Source organism: Syngnathoides biaculeatus, chromosome 23, assembly GCF_019802595.1.
Source record: "Syngnathoides biaculeatus isolate LvHL_M chromosome 23, ASM1980259v1, whole genome shotgun sequence".
Taxonomy (NCBI): Eukaryota; Metazoa; Chordata; class Actinopteri; order Syngnathiformes; family Syngnathidae; genus Syngnathoides; species Syngnathoides biaculeatus.
The window spans coordinates 9,687,560-9,707,425 of NC_084662.1; the positions used below are offsets into that span (position 1 = coordinate 9,687,560).

Genomic DNA, 19,866 nt, shown 5'->3' on the forward strand with positions numbered 1-19,866 from the left:
ATTGAACTACGAGGTGAAATGTATATGGCAGGATTTATTTCATCGTTAGAACACAAATTGGGTTTTTTTGGTACATTTTCAGACTCCGGAATATCAGTGAGCAGGAGACGAGAGCGCACATTTGCAATACGTCTCCGTGGCAACCCCACAACAAATAGTCTCAAATCAGTGGATTTAACAATGCCGCTGGGTTGTCCGCGAGTCTCCTGATTAGATTAGCTAACGGAAAGAAAAAAAAATGTCATAAATGACAGAAGCTTGGAATACTTCAAATTAACGCTGACTGGGCAACAAACTGAGGCATCGCTAATTGATTTTGAACAGTCGTCATGTTGCGCTAGAGCTGCAATAAAAAATAAAATAAAATCTGAACATCGTGATTTAAATCAATACAAATTGAGATCAAAATGATTTTTCTAGATAAAATAAAAAAAAATTCATCACCTAAATGTAAATTTAAAATAAAATAAAAAAATTTAAAGCAGGAATTACTTATCTTGACCCTAAAACTAAAATGACCATTTAACCAAAAATTAACTAACTACATATTTAATTTAGTTTTAAAATATATATTTTTAAAAACTATGCCATTCATTACGTTGTCAAAATGTTTAGGTATTTCCCATTCCCACGTAATCAATTGTTTAACAGTATAATATTAACTTTTAGTAATCATTTTGTTTATGTGGGTTTTTTAATCTCATAAGAAAAACAGATTACTGTAACTGCAGATGACGTCACTATTTTTGATTGGTTGTCGCAGCACTCCCGGCATTCCCGCAATGCACCACGAGATGGCGTTGTCAACGTTTCTATGACGTCACAAGAGGATAGTACAGTATTGTATTTATTAAAACGCTTTCTGTCGTTTTTTAACGCCCCGCAGTGAGTGCAGTATTATATAAAATCTGTATTATTATGAGCATTTTCAGTCAAATTGTGTGTGTGTGTTTTTTTTTAGCTGATTGAAGATCAACTTTCTAACCTGTACATGCTAATTAGCAGTGACGTCAGCGCTCAACCCAGTTAGCAGGGCTAATGTAATTGCAATGGGGCGGTAAGCATCGTGCTAACATTAGCGCGGCAAGAGCTGCCCGTGACGACATGGCGGACAGCGACAGTCAGGGGAAGGAGGCTCGCCAGTGACCGACGAGGTGAGCTTTCTCACCGGGGCTTGTCACAGGTGCTCCTCCGTTTTGTTCACCCGCCACCGCCACCGCCACCACCTCCCGCCCCCGCTCCCCTCGGTGCTCTCCGCCCCTCTCCCCCGATGTGGCGCACGGGAGGACAGCAGCAGCAGCAGCAGCTCCCCGAGACCCATCAACATGGCGCCGCTGCTGGCTCACACGTAAACGTCGTCCATGTAGGAGAGAACCGGACAAAGCGACGGGACATGTGAGCTGTTCCACCCCGGCCAAGACCAGGTGAGCGCTGGCCTGGTTTTATTTTTCCCCCTCCTTCCCCCACCTCGGATTTGGGGTGACTGTAGTGCATGGTTCGGTTGATGGTGGCGGAAGGAAGGAAGGAACGAAGGAAGGAAGGAAAGGAGGGTGGACGCGAACGCTCGCCTGCGGGAAAAGCCGAATCCCTTCTCGGCTAAAATGTGTCCGACTAACCCGGTGACTCGGGCTCGGTTCTTCCGGGCCTTCTTGCGGGAAGGCAGCTGTCATTTTGTCGGGGCCGGAGCGCGTGTCGTTGTCATGGCTGTCAGCGTCGGCCGCTGTCCTTGGTAGTAAATCGGGTGCGGGTGCGGGTGGGCAGGCGGCACACGCACGCACACCATTCTCAGTGGCAATTCTTGATTTTTGCAGCATTTTGCACGCCTTCTTCTTCTCCCTCCTGTCGAATGCAACGCAAAAACAAATGCAACCATTCCCCTGAATTATTTTCCGTCCTTTCACTTGTGTCATGACCACATCCCTTCCACTACCGGTACACTAATTGTGTATTTTTCATAACACTACTACTGTATGACAAGCAATGACACATGGCATACAAAAAAAAAAATGACTATTGAGTATTCAATTGAATAATTGTGTAAAAATATTTATTTCACATTACGTTTAGTGCTTCTAAATGTATAACTGTTAAATGATTTTTTAAAAAATCAAATAATATCACAGGACCTTGCTAAAAATGTTCTATAGAAATTCTATAGAATTTGTACAGAACAACTTGTTCTACAGAACTTTAGCTGTGATTTTCTATAGAATTTCTATAGAACGATAGAATTTCTAGGACTTGGGTCCTAAAGTTCTATAATTCTTTAGAAATGTTCTGTACAAAATTTGGAAACCGAGAGCTGCTTCCTGGTTATTGATTAATATGTAAGGATACTAGTTTTGATATACAATTCTGAGGCTGGTTTGGGTTCAACAGACAAGATGTTACAGGTTATTCATATTAACGCTTGAAATAATGATTATTTATAATGGATGAAAACGTAGTTTTCCCCCCTTTTGATTCTGATGCGGGAATAATATTGATCATTTTTTTCCAAAGTAAAAGCAGACGTTTGATCATATTTTGATTAACCACGGCAGATAGCACACACACACTCGCGGAGCGTGTTAATGTAGGGCAGGTAAATAAAGGGCAACAGATGGCCGCTTTTCAAGTTCACTCTGGCCGTGGGCTTAGAATAGCGTAGTGGAGAGGAAAATTAAAAGTGTTGAGCTTGCCCCCCCCCCACGCCCCCCGCCCCCCCCCCTCCCCCTTTCCCACTCACGCTTGCTAATCTCGTAATCGCCCCAGGCCTATTGACCTATCGGAGGTAATAATAATTAGACACCTCGTCAACAAGACCTGGAGCTCCGCTTCAGCAGGCGACTTGTTTGATTCCGGCCTTCGTTTGTAGAATCCAGTCGGATTGTTCCATTTTGTCACAGCGGGGAAAAGAAGGGTTGGCAGGAAGTACTAAAAACGTGATGTATTACATCAAATCGTGAACGTCACTGACATACACTTGTGTGTCATTCCACTAAGGACAGATAAACACCTCCCTCAAATTGACACCTGTTGTTTCCAAATCGCTTATCCTCACAATTCGTCAACTGAAATACAACCGCCTGCTGCCGTTGACGTTAATATTCGTCAATGTGTGGAAGAGGGTCTTGTTCGGCTTGTCTGTGAAATTCCAGCTTGTAAAATCTTGACTAAAAGATCCCTGTAGATGGCGGTGCTGCATCACTTGGGATTCAAGATCGGCACAGCTTTTGAGTAGAAGATAAAGATCAGACTAAGATGCATTTTTCGAAAATCATCCGTATTCTTTGCCACTTATCCTCATGAGGGTCGTGGGGAGTGCTGGGACCTATCTCATCTGTTAACGGGCAGGAGGTGGGTTACACCCTGAACTGGTTGCCAGCCAATCACAGGGCATATAAGACAAACGACCAATCGCACTCACACCTAGGTGCAATTTAGAGTGTCCAATTAATGTTGCATGTTTTTGGGATGTGGGAGGAAACCAGAGTGCCCGGAGGAAACCCACGCAGGCACGGGGAGAACATGCAAACTCCACACAGGCGGGGCCGGGATCGAACCCGGGTCCTCAGAACTGTGAGGCCAATATTTTACCATCTGATCCACCGTGCTGCCCCTGTTAAAACGTAAAACAACCTTAGTCTTCTGGTCTGCCAGACGATGATTGCACGTGCTTGGTGCGTTCTTAAATCTCAAATTTGGGGTGCAAGATGGAGCACACAGTTTTTACACATTTTTCTTAACCACTGTACTACTGTCAGATTTGTACTGACACTTTTAAGAAATATGCCAGAAGCAAAAATTAATGTTCCAGTAGATGTTGGTCGCTCCCCAAAGTCGTGTGCGTCCATGACAGTTTTAGGAAGTTGCGTAACCTAGTAGTGCCAACCAGTCTGCGTCCCATCTTCCAGTTTCTTTGCATTTCTCTGACCTGGACTCTTATTTCAATTTGTTTCAAATACCAGTATTAATTCATTTGCTAACCGGAACAGCAGCACATAAAGACTGTCAGGTTGGAGTACACAACTATTTATGTGCCTGTAGAATCGCGCTACCATTTTGTGTCCGCCCGTGTTTATGCAATATTTTAGGCCAATTTAAAGACTGTTTGTTTTTATGTTCTAATCAAATGAAACGATTGTATGGAATCGACGTACAAATGGCGGCACACAAACACGACGCCAGCCCGCCGCCCCCTCACTGACCATAAATTCAAGAATGACCTGGCGCCGTTTAATCAACCTAACATGATACACCCATTAAACCTTCTACCGCGCACTCGTGCCCCTCCGCGCTCGCTAATGAGCACGAATGTCTTGCTCACACATCATTTGAAATACTACATTCAAACTCCTTTCATATGTAAATTGTCTAGTCTGAGATCAATATTGTGATCCATCCCCATCAGGAATTTCATCTGCAGTGACCAAGAACGCCCGTCAATAGCAAAAAAAAAAAAAAAAAAAATTGGAAATAGACACGTTTACCCTCCAATATTTTAGATAATTGTTCATATTGAAAAATATTCTCCAACACAGTGATCCCTACACACGTTAATATAATTCAAAACTCATCTTGAAACATTTCCCTCAGGATGATAAGATTGGCGGCACGGTGGTTCAACTGGTTGGCCTCACAGTTCTGAGGACCCAGGTTCGATCCCGGTCTGCATGTCCTTCACGTGCCTACGCAGGTTTCCTACGGGCACTCCAGATTCCTCCCATATTCCAAAAACCTGCAACATTAATTGGACACTCTAAATTGCCCCTAGGTGTGGGTGTTCTCTTAATGTGCCCTGCGATTGGGTGGCGAGCAGTTCAGGGTGTACCCCCCTCTTGCCCATTGACAGCTGGGATAGGCTCTAACACTCCCCTCGTGAGGATAAGCAGAAAAGAAAATGGACAGATGGATGATTTGATTTTAGAAAAATGCATCTAAATCTGATCTTTCTCTTCTACTCAAAAGCTGTGCTGATCTTCAATCCCAAGTGATGCAGCACTGCCATCTACAGGGATCTTTTCGTCATGACAGTGGTTTTACAAACCGGAATTTCCAAGACGAGCTGGACAAGACCGTCTTACACACATTGAGGAATATTTACGTCGATGGCAGCAGGCGGTTGTATTTCAGTTGAGGAATTGTGAGGATAAGCGATTTGGAAAATGGAATACAATAGAAATGGAAACGGCAGTGAATGACTTCATCAGAATTAGCCATAATATTGCTAAGATGTTTAAAAAGTGTGCTTTTCTTTCCAAATTTAGTACATTTCGATGTGACCCTGAAATTTTTGAACTGTAGTGTCTAATTCCAACTTTTTTTTTTTTTTAATGGAAAGCACAACGAATTTTTGGTGTGCGTTTTACCCGTGCGCGTCGTCTTCCCACCGGAGATTTACATAATATTCAACGCCGCAGCCTACACTTAACAAATATGGATCCTAACTCGCGTTCAAGTCGTCCTCTTCTGCAAGGTTTTTCCCTTTTCTGGGCGCTCGGCAGGCGTTTATTTTGGGTGGCCGGGGGTTGCTCACACCAAATTATGTAAGACGGAGTCACACGGTGAATAACGGAACCAGGAGGAGGAAGTCGGCAGTTACATCATCCGGCGCGACATCTTCATGCCGGAGTGATTACCTGTGACAGTTTGGAGCCTCTCCAAAGAGCCCCCTGGATGTTTTGAATCTTTTATTTTTGTATGCAAATTAGGACAGGGAACAGGTATCCTAAGGATAAGGGATGAGGACGAGGGAGACGGACAGGCGACCGTCAATGTCTACGCTTGAGTTTCACCCAAACGTCTTTGAGTGGGCCGTCAAGCTAATTGCTAACCAAAAGAGCATCGCTAACAGCTAAAAACAACAACAACAACAACAACAACGCTTGCCAATGCTAAACGTTACATGCGGAATTATGGTGGGAAAGTCGTTTTGTAGTTTTTCTGTTTTTCAGCGCCATACCTCAAGAGAATTCTGATGTCACGGCATTTTTTTTTTTTTTTTGTCATTTCCAATGTGCATCGCATGAACACACACACACGCACACATACACAGAAAGAGTTAAGTCGGATATTTCTGTAGAAATAGACACATAACCTAAATCCTTTTCACATTTCTCCACTCAATGAGGCTGTTCTACTTCTTCTGGCAATGTGTGTGTGTGTGTGTGTGTGTTTTGCCGCGGAGGCCCAGTGAAGCCTGAACATCTCGCCGCGCTTTGGGGCCTCGGAGCGCCGCATCTGCCTCAGCTGCCCGACTCGCTTGACCCTTCAGGCTGAGCCACTCATGCTGTTTTATTTATATACTTGTTCGCTGTATTTATTTAATAATATATATATATATATATATATATATATTTTTTTTTTGTCAAGCTGGTGTGACTTTTGCAGTGTTGGCAAGCCTCCTTGTTGTGTTTCGTATGCACGGACTGGACCAGTCCTAGCTGGTATATAACATTTTTATTCTCTATTGTTGTTGTTGTTTAGTGTGCATGGATTCGAACAGTTCATCGGTGAGCTGTTTTTGTCATTTTGTATTTATTATTTCATGTATCGATTGGTATTATTTGATTTAATTTATGTCATACTTTGTTTATTGTAATTTACAGGCCTACTTGTTGTTATGTTTCATGTACATGGACTCACCTAATCTTTATCTGGTTTCATAGCTTTAGTTATATATATATATATATATATATATATATTATATATATATATATTTGCTTTGTAAACTACATTGTTTTTAGTTGTGATTAATATTGTTATGGTTGGCGGCATGGTGGATCAGCTGGTAAAGTGTTGGCCTCACAGTTCTGAGGACCCGGGTTCAATACCGGGCACGCCTGTGTGGATTTTGCACTTTCTCGCCGTGCCTGCGTGGGTTTTCTTCTGGGCACTCGGGTTTCCTCCCGCATCCCAAAAACATGCAACATTAATTGGACACTCTAAATTGCCCCTCGGTGTGATTGTGAGTGCGACTGTTTGTCTGTCTCTATGTGCCCTGCGATTGGCCGGCAACCAGTTCAGGGTGTACTCCGCCTCCTGCCCGTTGACAGCTGGGATAGGCTCCAGCACTCCCCGCGACCCTTGTGAGGAATAGCGGCAAAGAAAACAGATGGATGGATTGTTATGGTTATTATCGAAGACATTTGCCTCTCATGTTTGAAGCTCTTTCCTGAAAATGTACAAAAAGTGACAACTGCGATGATTCGACGTTCCCCCATTGTATGAGAACTTGATCACCTTTGCCCGCATCAGCGGTTATCTTGCTTAACTCCGACATGTTATGCCCACACCCTGACAATGTATCCCCGTATGGGCCACTGTCATGGCCTCGTTGTCGGGTGGCCGTGCATGGAGGTCACAAAACGAAGGGGGTGGGTTGGGGGTTCTGACTTGACAACTAGCAAACCAGGGCTTCGAGCTGGCGTGGCCGCTTTAGAGTGCCACGTTGTTTGCTGTGAGCGGGCGCATGTCACGTTGAGACGACAGAAGAGGGAGACTTTATGTACTGACTTTTTTTTTGTAATTCATTCAAATTTGGCTGGGTTGTTAACAACACTCTTCTATGTGTTGTCATGTTTACAAGTAATAATTTTCACTCCAATCTGGTCACATGTTCATTTGTGCATCACTGGTGCTTTTGCCTGGACTATTGCAGTCTTTTTCAATTTTATTTTTGTTTTAGTCACTTGTTGACTCTTTTTATGTTTGTTAGCCACTAAATTGTGCAAGTCTCCTCCTCGCCGTTTGGTTTCGTGAGCACGGACTAGACCGGTCGCCTCCTAATTCCAGTGTAATCGCCATTTAAAGCGATACCGGGCCGAGAAAGCCAATTGCTTCGGCGTCTGCCCCTTCAATCACTTTCCGTCGCTTTATCGACACCAACCAAGCCGGTTTTAATCACCTGCGCACGTAATTAACATTGCATGTGTCTGGATTCCCCCCCATTCACCCCCAGCAGCAAAATTGAGTCATTACTGCCACAATGAGACAACAATACGAGTATTAGGAGGCTGACAGTACAAGATGGCTGACGCCGAACAGCAGCAGTTGCTTTTTGGCACAGCTTGTTTGAGATTGCGTCATCAAACCTCCCAAAATGTCACGTATTGCTCACACCTGAGAGAACTATCGCCCTTTCTCGGTTGATTTTTCGAATGAATATATAGAGTGGGGATGTGAGCACGCCTAAAACAAACATCGCCAAGGAGGCGAACCAGTCCAACGGAGGAGATCGGGCAGAAAAAAAGGAAAAAAAAAAAAAACATCTCTTGGAAATATTTCCACCAGGAAATTCGATTAAATTGCAGTTGTAAAGAATTCCGTGTTGCGCTCAAGCCGGACTTCGCAGACAACTACAATGCAGCTCAGACTCTGGCTCGGCAAGGCCATGGCTAGTAATTTTGGCATTCTGTGGAACTTGTTTTTATTGCATAAGAATTCTGGCAGGTCAAACTACTCATGTTGCACCTGTCTGCTGGTTCATTTCCTAAAAAAAGAAAAATAATTTTGCACTTTCCTAAAAAGAAAATTAAATTTGACTTAAAAATATTGTATACATTACTTTGAGGATCTTAAATTTCTTGGAGTTGACTATTAGCACGCTCTAAAAAAAAAACTAAAATTATTAATGTTGCACTTTCCTAAAAAGAAAAGATATTAAATTTGACTTAAAAATATTGTGTACATTATTTTGAGGATCTTTAATTTATTGGAGTTGACTATTAGCACGCTGTAAAAAAGACAAACTATTAATGTTCCACATTCCTGAAAAAGAAAAAAAAAGCTGTTAAATATCATGCAATGTTAATTTTTGAAAAACATTTATCTACATTATTTTGGTTATTTAGGACTGATTTTTTTGAGGGAGAATTTACTGCTAGCAGTTTCCAGAAAAGAACACAAGGTGCTTTTGTAAAACAAAAATATTCAAGCTGCTTTACAAGCGTGAATATTAATTTATGTGTCTATTTGCGTTTTTTGAATTGACTGCAAGTATTTTGTTCCATTGTATCTGCAGCAATGTTTATCGATACATTTTGTTCCATTGCTGTACCCAATATGAACCAAACCATCACCTTAAAAAAAAACTGAACTGTGAATTTTAGTGTTTGGTCTCTGAAAATGAATTAAGTGCCTATTTAGAGCTTATAAATTGATTGAAAACAGATCCTGGGTCAGCTTGGCAACACTAAACCCCACCGTCTTTTATGTTTTGCTCTACTGAGCGGGATGCAAGTGCAATGTTGGCATTTAAAAAAAAAAAAAAAAATCAAATTTCCTTGTTTTGCCTGCAGAGGGAATTAGAGTGGAGGAAGAGACTCGTGATGAAAAGTCACGCATCCTGAAGGAATCCGTCAGCGGAGACGCAGTTTTGTTCTGTGAATTGAGATCAGTCAGGTGGAATTGCATCAAAGCAAACTTGAACAAGGACATTCGTTACGGGTGCGCGTGATTCATTACACCCCACGCCCCGGCTCCACAACCCACCGGGTGGGGGCACGCCTCAAAGAATAGCGTGTGGTATGAGAGTTAACAGTAAATCTTTGGCGCCATACGCGCAAGATCCACCAGTGAGCAGGGCCGTCGTTAGATACTGCTCGACGTCGCCTCGGTCTGACATTTAAACCTCCCCGCAAAAATACTACAAAAGTTGAAATACAGAAACCCTAACCAACTAAGCATGTTTAGCTATGCTGTGAAAGGTCCCATTTTTATCGGTAATATTTCAAAAAATTAAGTGTTTCTCCCACAACCTAGTACAGGGGTGCTCAATGCGTCGATCGCAATCGCTCGGCAGTCTTTGTTGATCGCGGGACGGCGTGCCAAAAAAAAAAAAAAAATGTCAGCCAATGAGTGAGGGATGACTGGTTGTTACATCCAACGGAACAATTCACATAAGTACTGTAAAAAAAGAAGAAGCCACTGGTTTCTTTTAGGCAGCACACGGAACTTTCTCGAACAACGACCGCTGCTCCGCCACACCCTCTTTTTCCTAGTTTACCTTTCACATGCCTCCGCCCCCACTCTTAAAGACGTACACTCATAATTACAAATGTTACAGTACTTACTTCGCCCATCAATGTGTTTTATAATGAAAGCGTCCACCACCGCTGCTTCAGTTAGCAAAACAATCTGGGCAACGTAGAGCAAAGACGAGCTAGACATGCCGCTTATGTTTACTTTTGATTTTAATGGAGAAAGTTATAAAAGAAATGCCGTTGTTTTAAGACGCATGACTGTCGGAGTATGTGAATAATCGAAGAAAAAGTGGTTAAACTGGACGAGATTTTCTCTTTTCCAAGTGGGAAAGGTCTGGTCGGAAGCCAAAGTGGAAAGTGCAGGATGAGATGGTGTGTCATTTTGAAATTCCACCTTGGCACAGCCTGATCCAAGATGAGAATACGGTGCACAAAAAGCTAATTCTGTATTTTAAATATAAGAGAAAACATAACATTCCCCCCGAGAGACTGACTGGTTGAAAAGTAGATCTTGGGGTAAAAAAGGTCTGGGCAACCCGTACCTTGTATTTTCAAAGTCTTGAATACTTCTATCTATTGCTTCTTCATCACTCGACTGCGCAATTTTTGCCCTTTGTCTTGAAACAATCATTTCCCCCTCCATTTTCTCATCGCTTCCTTTTTTCACTGAGATGACTCCACCGCCGTCTTTCCGAATGGATGCGCTGAGATGTCGAATTGATGCTGAATTGAAAGTTTTTCAACGTAGGCAACACCACCAACACAACACGAAGTCACGTCGCTGCGCTGCGTCAGCACATAAAATGAATGGGTTAGTTGACGGCGCACTGCGCGGGGTGATTTTGTCACGAGTGATTTTCAGCGATTTCTATGCACGAGCGACGATCGCAGCCCAAAGACCGCGCGAGGTCGGTTGTTCATGACGTAGCGCAAAACGTTAGCGCGGATGCGGCATCTGAATAGATGAAAAGCGGCGATCTGGGGACACAGCTGTGCCCTCTTGGATGCTCGGGCATGAAACGGCAGGAAACGACCGCCGCTGTGGGATGGCAGCACACGCAAAAAAAAAGAAAAAAAAAGATACACGCTAACGTGTGTGGTATGCAAGTAGCGCTCAGTAACCAGCAGCTGCACGCTCATCAAGTCAGCTGCCCATTAGGTCGATTGCTAGCGTCGTGTCTCTGGATCTCGCTCTCACACTCTCGCTCTCTCTCTCACACGATGAGCACAGTTTGAAAGCGAGCTCGTTCCTCTCATAACATTCGCATCGGCTTTGCTAACTGACCCTCATAAAGTTGGAGTTGAAAGATCAGCACCGATCATTTTCCACCGAGCTCCTTCTGATCATGCATAAAAAAACTGAAATGATTCAAGTGATTTTTTCCGTTCCTTAGCGCGACTTTTCTCTTCCTTGCTACTCGCTTTGGTTTTTAACAGCCCCCACCCGGATTTACCCCATGGTGATTTTTTTTTAATACCCCATCTTGGGAACTGCCTCGTCTTGCTTCTTTGCACACGTCGGTGCACGCAACCGCGGAGGGACTCTATGCGGCCCTAATCCCGACGTGTTATCTCAGCGCGTCGGCCGTGTGAAGTCATGTGGACCGGTATGAGTCTGCTGCTCTGATTAGAACATCTGCTGGGAACCTCTGTCGAGTGAGTCACACCGGACCTCGAGCTCTATGGAGTCACAAACCTGCTAAAATAACATTCGGTATTCGGCAAGACCAGCAAACCCGGCTAGTGACTGACGCAACCTGCTGGAATGTTCAGAATTTCCTGCGTTAATTTTGAACTGGGTTGGCACGGTGGCATCAGCTGGTAAAGCATTGGCCTCACAGTTCTGAGGTCCCGGGTTCAATCCCGGACCCGCCTGTGTGGAGTTAGCATGTTCTCTCGTGTCTGCGTGGGTTTCCTCCGGGTGGGCACTCCGGTTTTCCCCCCACATCCCAAAAACATGCAACATTAATTGGACACTCTAAATTGCCCCTTGGTGTGATCGTGGGTGTGGCTGTTGGTCTCGATGTGCCCTGCGATTGGCTGGCGACCAGTTCAGGGTGTACCCCGCCTCCTTCCAGATGACAGCTGGGATAGGCTCCAGCACTCCCCGCTACTCTCGTGAGGATAAGCGGCGAAAAAAATGGATGCTTTTCACAAACTTGGTAAACTCTAGAAACATTAGTCATTTTCACAGAGTAGAAAGAAAATATGCTTGCGGGTGTTGTCATATTGTCTGTCTACATATGTTGCTGCATGTTTTTTGTCATTTGTGGTCGCGATTGGCCCCTGTTTCTCATGAATAGCTCCAAAATATTTATAAAATTAATTGATAACCTACATATTAAAAAAAATCTAAAATAATAGACAAACAAATAAATTTGAAAATATAAAATTGTCAAAAAAGAGAAAATATTTGAGAAAACATTGAAAAAATATCTGTTATAATAAAATACAAAATACTGATATTCTGGTGTTTATTCCTCTCCCCAAGTTCCATGTGGCTCACTTAAGGAACTCAATTAGTTTTGTGCTTTACGACAAGGACTAACACTAAAATACTAAAATGAGCAAAATGAATGGATGGAAGGATGGATGGAAGTTTGAACTGTAAATTTTCAACCAACTATGAACCTAGCATAATTTTATATAATTTCACATTCATCTTCCAACATTACCATGAAAAATGATGTGATTTTGAAAAAAAAAAAACAAAAACCCCAAAAAACAAATATATGCACACGAGCCCAACACTCTCCATTCCTCCATTTTTAACCCAGGCTAAACTTAAATCCTCCCAAAACAACAAAGCTTTTCTCTCAGTCAAGGCTTCCAAAATACTTATTTGACGCGAGTTTCTCTAGCACTTTTTTCTCTTTTGTCAGGGCTTCAACACCATCATGTGGCATCTTAGTTTTTCAGAAAGAACATCAGGTGACTTTTTCAGCGGCTAGTACAGAAAGAAATGCGAATATATGAATTTGTGACAAGTGAACCACGAACACGCTAACGACGATGCTAACAACGCGTCATGGAATATCATAACGTTAGCTGGCCGATTATCTGACGAAGGACCAGTCCGGAGTTACCAATCAGTACTCGTTCCTTCTGGTAATGACTGACGACTTTAAATTCTGAGCCGCTTATCCTCACAAGGGCCGCGGGTGTGCCGCAGCCTCTCCCGGCTATTTTCGGGCAGGAGCTGGGGTCCACCCTCAACGACGGACGCCAAACCGACTCTTTGGTCCTATTGGTCTTAAAACTAGAGTAGCAGTATAAAAGGAGTGTTCTGGCTACTATTGGGTCTGAGACTACCGTTTTCTGACGGGCATGTCCTCAAGTGAGCCTCCTTCCTGCTACACATGATGAATAATGTACATGATTTCACAATGCTTCCTAAAATAACTCAGGGAATAAGTCACGAGATGTGACGCACACCCACGACAACCGCCCTTTTCTTTTCCGTCCATGAAATGTCAGGTCCAGTCCGAACCGGAGACACCCGCCACCGTCAAAGCAGCTCGTTTCTCCTCCGGGCCCGTCGAAGGCGAAGCGGCGAAGGGGCCACCTGAGCAACGCGCAGCTGGCATAGTAACTGGCGCTGCGGCCTCTGAGCGCCCTTTGAAGGCAAGCGACGGCGCGCTCGCCTCCCCTGCCGCTCCGGTCATAAATATTTCCGCCTGCTCTCGTGCTCGGAGAGCCGGTGAAGGTAAAAAGCGTGTCTTTTCTCATAAAGAAACACGCACTTCACCCTTTGTCACTTTGAAGAGACGACAGGGCTTACGCATCCTCCCTACTCGCGTAATGGGTCGTGCAGTACTGCATGGAAAAACTGGACACTTGTTCCCGATAAATCAGATTTCAATCTAATACTTTTAGGCTTATCGGTAAGACGTTTGCTTTATTCAGTAGACCATTGACACCTACAGGACTTAAGTGGAACAGCAACCGCCTCCTAGCTTAGCAGTTATTATAACGCCGTCAGTAAACCCTAAAATTTCAAGCCCATTTCCGAGTTACTTTTGTTGTCGCCATTCTTTATCATCAGCATTCCGGTTCCACACAGCTGAAATGATAATGGGGTTAGCAATAAAGTAAACAACCATCCATTTTCCAAGGCGCTTATCCTCACAGGGGGTTGCGGGAATGCCGGCGCCTGTCCCAGCTAACTTGGGGTAAAAGGTGGACTCCAATTACGTAGTGATCAAACTCTCTGAGAAGCTTAATACGGCAGTAACAAAACATTCAAATTTCAGGAGGAGGACCTCGGTTTGACAAATCATAACGGCCCATGCCAGAATTTAATATCACTGTTTGTAAGAACAAGATCCCGGATACAAGCAGCCAAATGAGTGTCCTCCGCAGGGTGTCTGGGTTCTCCCTTAGAGATAGGGCGAGAAGCTCGGTCACCGGGGAGGGGCTCAGTGTCGATGAGGTGGCTGGGGCATCTGATTCGGATGGCTCCCGGACGCCTCCCTGGTGAGGCGTTCTGGGCACGTCCCACCGGAAAGAGACCCCAAGGACGACCCAGGACACGCTGGAGAGATTACGTCTCTCGGCTGGCTTGGGAACGACTCGGGATCCCTCCGGAAGAGCTGGAAGAAGTGGCTGGGGAAAGGGAAGTCTTGGTATCCCTCCCGAAGCTACTTCCCCCGCAACCCGACCCGGAAAAGTGGTAGATGATAGATGGACTGTTTCGTTCTCAGTCACTATGAAGTTTGAAACGTATACTACTGACAGCTTCAGGACTCGAGTGGAACGACATCCATCTGAACGTACACTTTTAGCGTTCCATGTTAGCTTTGCCGTTCAGTTGCAGACGAATAACCTCGTACATCTCATACAAAAGTGTATATATATTTTTTTTAAAAAGTCATTTTCTGCCAAAAATGTGGCAGAAGTCAAGCCACGCGACGACAGGATTACCACAACTCAAGATGACAGCAATGTAGGTCAACAGGTACAAGCTTCCATTTACTGTCCACGGATGAGAGTGGAAAAGGGGGCTCGATGGATAAAGGGACAGAACATAATGGCGCTCTGATCAATGTTTTATAACTTTCAATTTATCTGCGCGGCCCGACGCTGCCGCCTGTTTGGGCCAGATAACCTCGCTGCATTGTGTTGTGTTTTCCACACGCACACACAGTCAACAAAAGCAACACAAAGAACGTCACTTCCAATGATGTCCTCTGCCAATCACCAACACCCAGCAGCTCCTCACCAAATACACGCTCGCCATGTTGAAGCAAGACATCAATTAAATTAGCGTAACCAAGCGATTATACTTCGATATTTCTTTGGCCTTCACTTACCTTCGAACATACAGCCTGGTGTTTGTTGATGTTGTTCACATTTAGTTGTACGCGTGCCCTTCCGCGAGCCTTAATCCACCGTAGACACTTCGTCAACTGCGTTTTAGATCTTTGGAAAATGAATCAAGCGGGGCCCTTGTGACCTAGCAGGATATCTTTCATCAGAATTTCACGTTCCCCAAGCGCATCTGAGGACCATTTTCTTCGTAACATTAACTTTTCCAAGCGCACACTACTGACAACCAGTATTGCTTGTGGGACAACATGGCGGCAGGGGCGTGTCAAGCCACGGAGTATCTGATTGGCTATTAATGTACGAGTGATTGACAGGTCGGAAAGCTCCATTATGCACATTTCTGTCCCTGCTGCTCAAGACAGTACAGTAGCGTTAGTAGTAATAAATGAATAATAACGAGTCAGAAGCTGGTAAAAGTGTGGGCATTGCCTGCAAGGTAAAGTTAAGCTAGTTTCAACTACAACCCGACTTGAGTGCAATTTTAAAAGCAAACACTGAAGAAAAATGATGAAACAGTCTCGACGACTTGAAAGTATAACAATAATTTGTCTTTTGTTTTGGTTGTGTTAGCTTGATTTTGTTTGTTTCCGGCGTTTTCCACGTCTCGTGCACCTGCTCACGTTTATCTACTTCCCTCGTCCTGACCAATCAGCTCCCTCCACCCACTCGTGTCTTGTTTCTCGTTGTCAATATTTGCGTATTTAACCCCGTCGTTTCTTTCACTAATTGTTACATTTCCTCGCTTGCGTTGTTGAAGTCATTTCCATCTGCGCCCGTGTCACGATCTCTCTAGGTTTATTTTAGATATGCGTTATTACTTTTTGAGTATTTTGTTGTTACTTTGTAGCGACTGATGATTCTTCAACCCACAAAGTACATCAAGAGTTCTGCTGCAGAACTCCTCCTCCATCTCGTGCCACCTGCCTGCAAGTGGATGGTCACGTGAACTTCTGCTCTCCCCAAAACGAGGTCACGATGACGTTCTTCTTTCCGGGGATTAACAGCAAACGGCGAGCGGGACGCGCGGGGAAAATCCTGTGGGAGGGTCATCTGTCAAAGCTGACATTTTCTTTCTTTTTTTTTTTTTTTTTTTTTACCCGCCGGCTATCATTGCCTGCCGTGAAAGAGATTGATAGCATCAGCGCCACATTAGCCTGCTCATAAAGACAATTTGTAGTTTTAAAGAGAGTGAATTTGCAAAATTGCTCAAGTAAAGAAACTTGGGAGGAAATAGTGTCATTTTATGACAAAGCAAAACTTTAAGATAGAAACTTTACAAGAATTGGTCCATCAATATACTATAAAATAGTTTTAATTAATTAAATTAATTTTATTTATTTTTTTATTTTGATTTAATTTAAGAAAATGTCAATGCCGTCAGAGTACCTAGAGAGCGCATCTGGTTATAAGCCTCGGCACACAGAAAGAGTTTAACGCTAGCGCCGTGCTAACGCTAGCGCCATTCTAACGCTTGCGCCGCGCTAACACTAGCGCCGCATCATCACATAAACCGCAGGGTAGTAGGTCGGAAATTACAGTGGTCGTAATTTTCAAGTTCTAGGTTCTGGGGTGAGAAAATTGAAATACTTAAGTATTTTTTTAAAGAAAAAAACAGATGACAAGACAGCATAATATTATAAGAGAAAAAAATGAAGGAATGTGATGCTTAGGAAGATTGATGTCTAATTTTACAAATTGCTCAAATTCACCACCCAAACGCGGCTAACATCCATCTTCCTTATGTCCTGATCACAAAAAAAAACACATTTTTCGCTTTAACAACAGGAAGTGGAGGGCTTCACAGCAGGTTATCAATAATACACGATGAAGTTGCGGGTTTAATGCGAGGTAATCAGGAGAGAAGCAGAAGGCTTTCAAGGAAATGTGGTACTTTTCGCTCTGGAAACCACCCACAGGAAGTCCGTTATTTTAAAAGGCGGCGAGATGAGAGCCGACTAGCAACGATCATCACTTACTCGGGAGACTTAATGTGTTGCGTGAATGTTGCAGAAAAGAGCTAAGAACCCATTTTGACCGCGTAGTTGTCCTGATGAAACAACGATTGCAATATATTCGGATCCCATTTGCTAGTTAGGCCTCTAAAGGTTTTATCATCTTATTTTGCAGTTTTTCAAATCTTTCCTTAAATGAGTCGATATAAGCCGCAACATGACAGGCAGGTTAAACGTTTTCATTTTCACATTGATCTCTTGAATAATTGCGGGGCGCAGAATATATTGTCCTGCCTTATGATTAGACGCTTCACAGCGATGCTAATATCAACAAATATGCTTGTGCCCAGCAGCATTACCGCTCATTCCTTTTTTTTTTTTTTTTTTTTGACAAACTCTGCTCTGCTTTTGATAGAAGAAACATTGGTTTGTTATTTTGTAGTTTTATGCTTCCGGACAGATGTTTGCCCCAGAGGTGCAGAATAGAGCAACGTGATATATGGTGGGGTCTTGCCCCCACAATTGCCCTTGTTCCAGGGGATGGTAAACTTTTTGGGGTTTTAAATTGTATTTTATTTTTTTAAAGTAGATTAGGATAATCATAAAAATAGTTAAATTTTTCAAAACAAAACTATGCAGCTTGTTAGCTTAATGTTCAATAGTTTCTATGTTGAGGCGGAGAAACGCATAAAAAGATATAACAGTACTCGGTCATATATTCTTTGTCCTCTGCTAAGAACGACTAATATTAGTGCCGTACTGATGAAGGAGTTGAGACGTTTTAATGAACTTTATAGCCGGTATATCTTATACTGCATCCAGGTGGAAAAGCCATGCACAAAGCAGCATGTTGAGCCATTCAATTGATCTGGTGTGACAAAAACTGAAGTATGTTATTACTGCGTGTTTTGACGAACAATAATATTATGTGCTTTTTCCTCATTCGAATACAGATAGCTATAGATTGCAACAGATGAAAGGCATTTCCAAATGATGATTTTAGATAGTGGGAGGCACGGTGGCCCAGCTGGAAAGCTCACAGTTCTGAGGTCCCGGGTTCAATCCCAGACCCGCCTGTGTGGCGTTTGCATGTTCTCCCCGTGCCTGCGTGGGTTTTCTCCGGGCACTACGGTTTCCTCCCACATCCCAAAAACATGCAACATTAACTGGACACTTTAAATTGCCCGTAGGTGTGATTGTGAGTGCGGCAGTGTGTCTCAATGTGCCCTGCGATTGGCCGGCAACCAGTTCAGGGTGTACCCCGCCTCCTGCCCATTGACAGCTGGGATAGGCTCCGGCACTCCCTGCGACCCTAGTGAGGATAAGCGGCAAAAAATGGATGGATGTATTCCCTTCACCCTTGTCTTATTCTGTGTTATTCATCTATTTGAAGCCGAATCCTTATTCACGTGACGAATGAGCTTCCAGAATGATCTTGACCCTCCCAAGATTGCGTGACACAAGTGTAGGCTGCATTTCGGTTGTCATAATTTTCCTTGCCTTGCTCTGTATTTAGCGTGCAGCTGTCCCCCCCCCGCCTCAGCATGGAGAAGACCCTGGGGCGAGACCCTCGAAGGTGGCGTGCTGTATTTATAGCTCGCACTTGCAGTGAGGGGTGTGACTGCTGCGTGACCCTTTTAGCCATCAAACGCATCTTTTTGTGAAAAAATGATGGCTTTAGCTGCGACCGTCCACCCACATGCATATTGAAATGTGTTAAAATGGACCCAAATGGTTTAGTCTGTTTCAATGGATGGAACTTGGGTCTTCCGTTTCCCGTCAGCGGCCAAATGTCCATCCGTGGCTCTGCCACAGCCGGACCGGATCAGCTGTTCCCTACTCTGCCAGACCAGTTGTGCTTTTTGAAAGAGGAGGCGACAAAGAGCCGCCGTCAATTTGCCGCAACTCGCGTCCTCGCGTGTCGGGTCGGGCGGGACGCTTGACAGCGCAAGGTCAGAGAGCGCTCGATTTGGGATGCGGCCCGGTCAGACGGAGTTAGGCAAACAATGAAAGCAGAACGGGACGTACCCGGGCTTAAACTGTCTGGCCGCGCCTTGGCGTGCCGGGCGGGCTGCTGGCATCGGCGCTTTTTTTTTTTTTTTTTTTTGCGCCTCGCTTTGGGAGTTATCAGAGCATGCAGGCACAAATGCAGTCACGGGCTGGTCGTCGTAGTAACACTATCCCTCTGGGGGGGCTGCTGAGGGTCCGGGAGCTGACCTGAATCATCGCTAGTAGGCCCCAAAAGGATTCCAAGGCTCATTTTGTTTTGTGGCGTTCAACAGATCCATTAGCGGTCCTCTTTAAAGTCCAACATGTGACCAGGATCTGACTGCACCTTTGCAGTCGGTCATGGCTTATCGCCAGCACTTGGACTGGTTAAAAGACATCCGGCATTTGCTACTAGGTAAGAGCAGCAACAACTGGATGGCATTTACAATGCAGGTTTATCTGATCCTTCCGGTGGTGGTGGTGATGTAACCCGAATTTGTATGCCGACGCAGGTTTCCACAATATCATTAGATGCGCGGTGAACAAGTCAAATTGCTTCAAGCATAAATGAGGTCAGTTAGCCAGTCTCAGCGGTAAGCGCCTCGCACTTGGCAAATTTGAGCGTTTGCATC

The 19,866-nt window shown here is 44.1% G+C and overlaps 1 protein-coding gene across 3 annotated transcripts in view; it reads left to right on the top strand.

Moving 5' to 3' along the window:
* The first annotated feature begins 842 nt into the window (after positions 1 to 842).
* pak5 (p21 protein (Cdc42/Rac)-activated kinase 5) overlaps positions 843 to 19,866 on the top strand; it is a 54,233-nt gene continuing 35,209 nt past the window's right edge. For all 3 annotated transcript variants that reach the window (XM_061812642.1, XM_061812645.1, XM_061812643.1), the window contains exon 1: positions 843 to 1,424. The gene's annotated coding sequence lies outside the window, so the exon portion shown is untranslated. The remainder of the gene's footprint in view (positions 1,425 to 19,866) is intronic.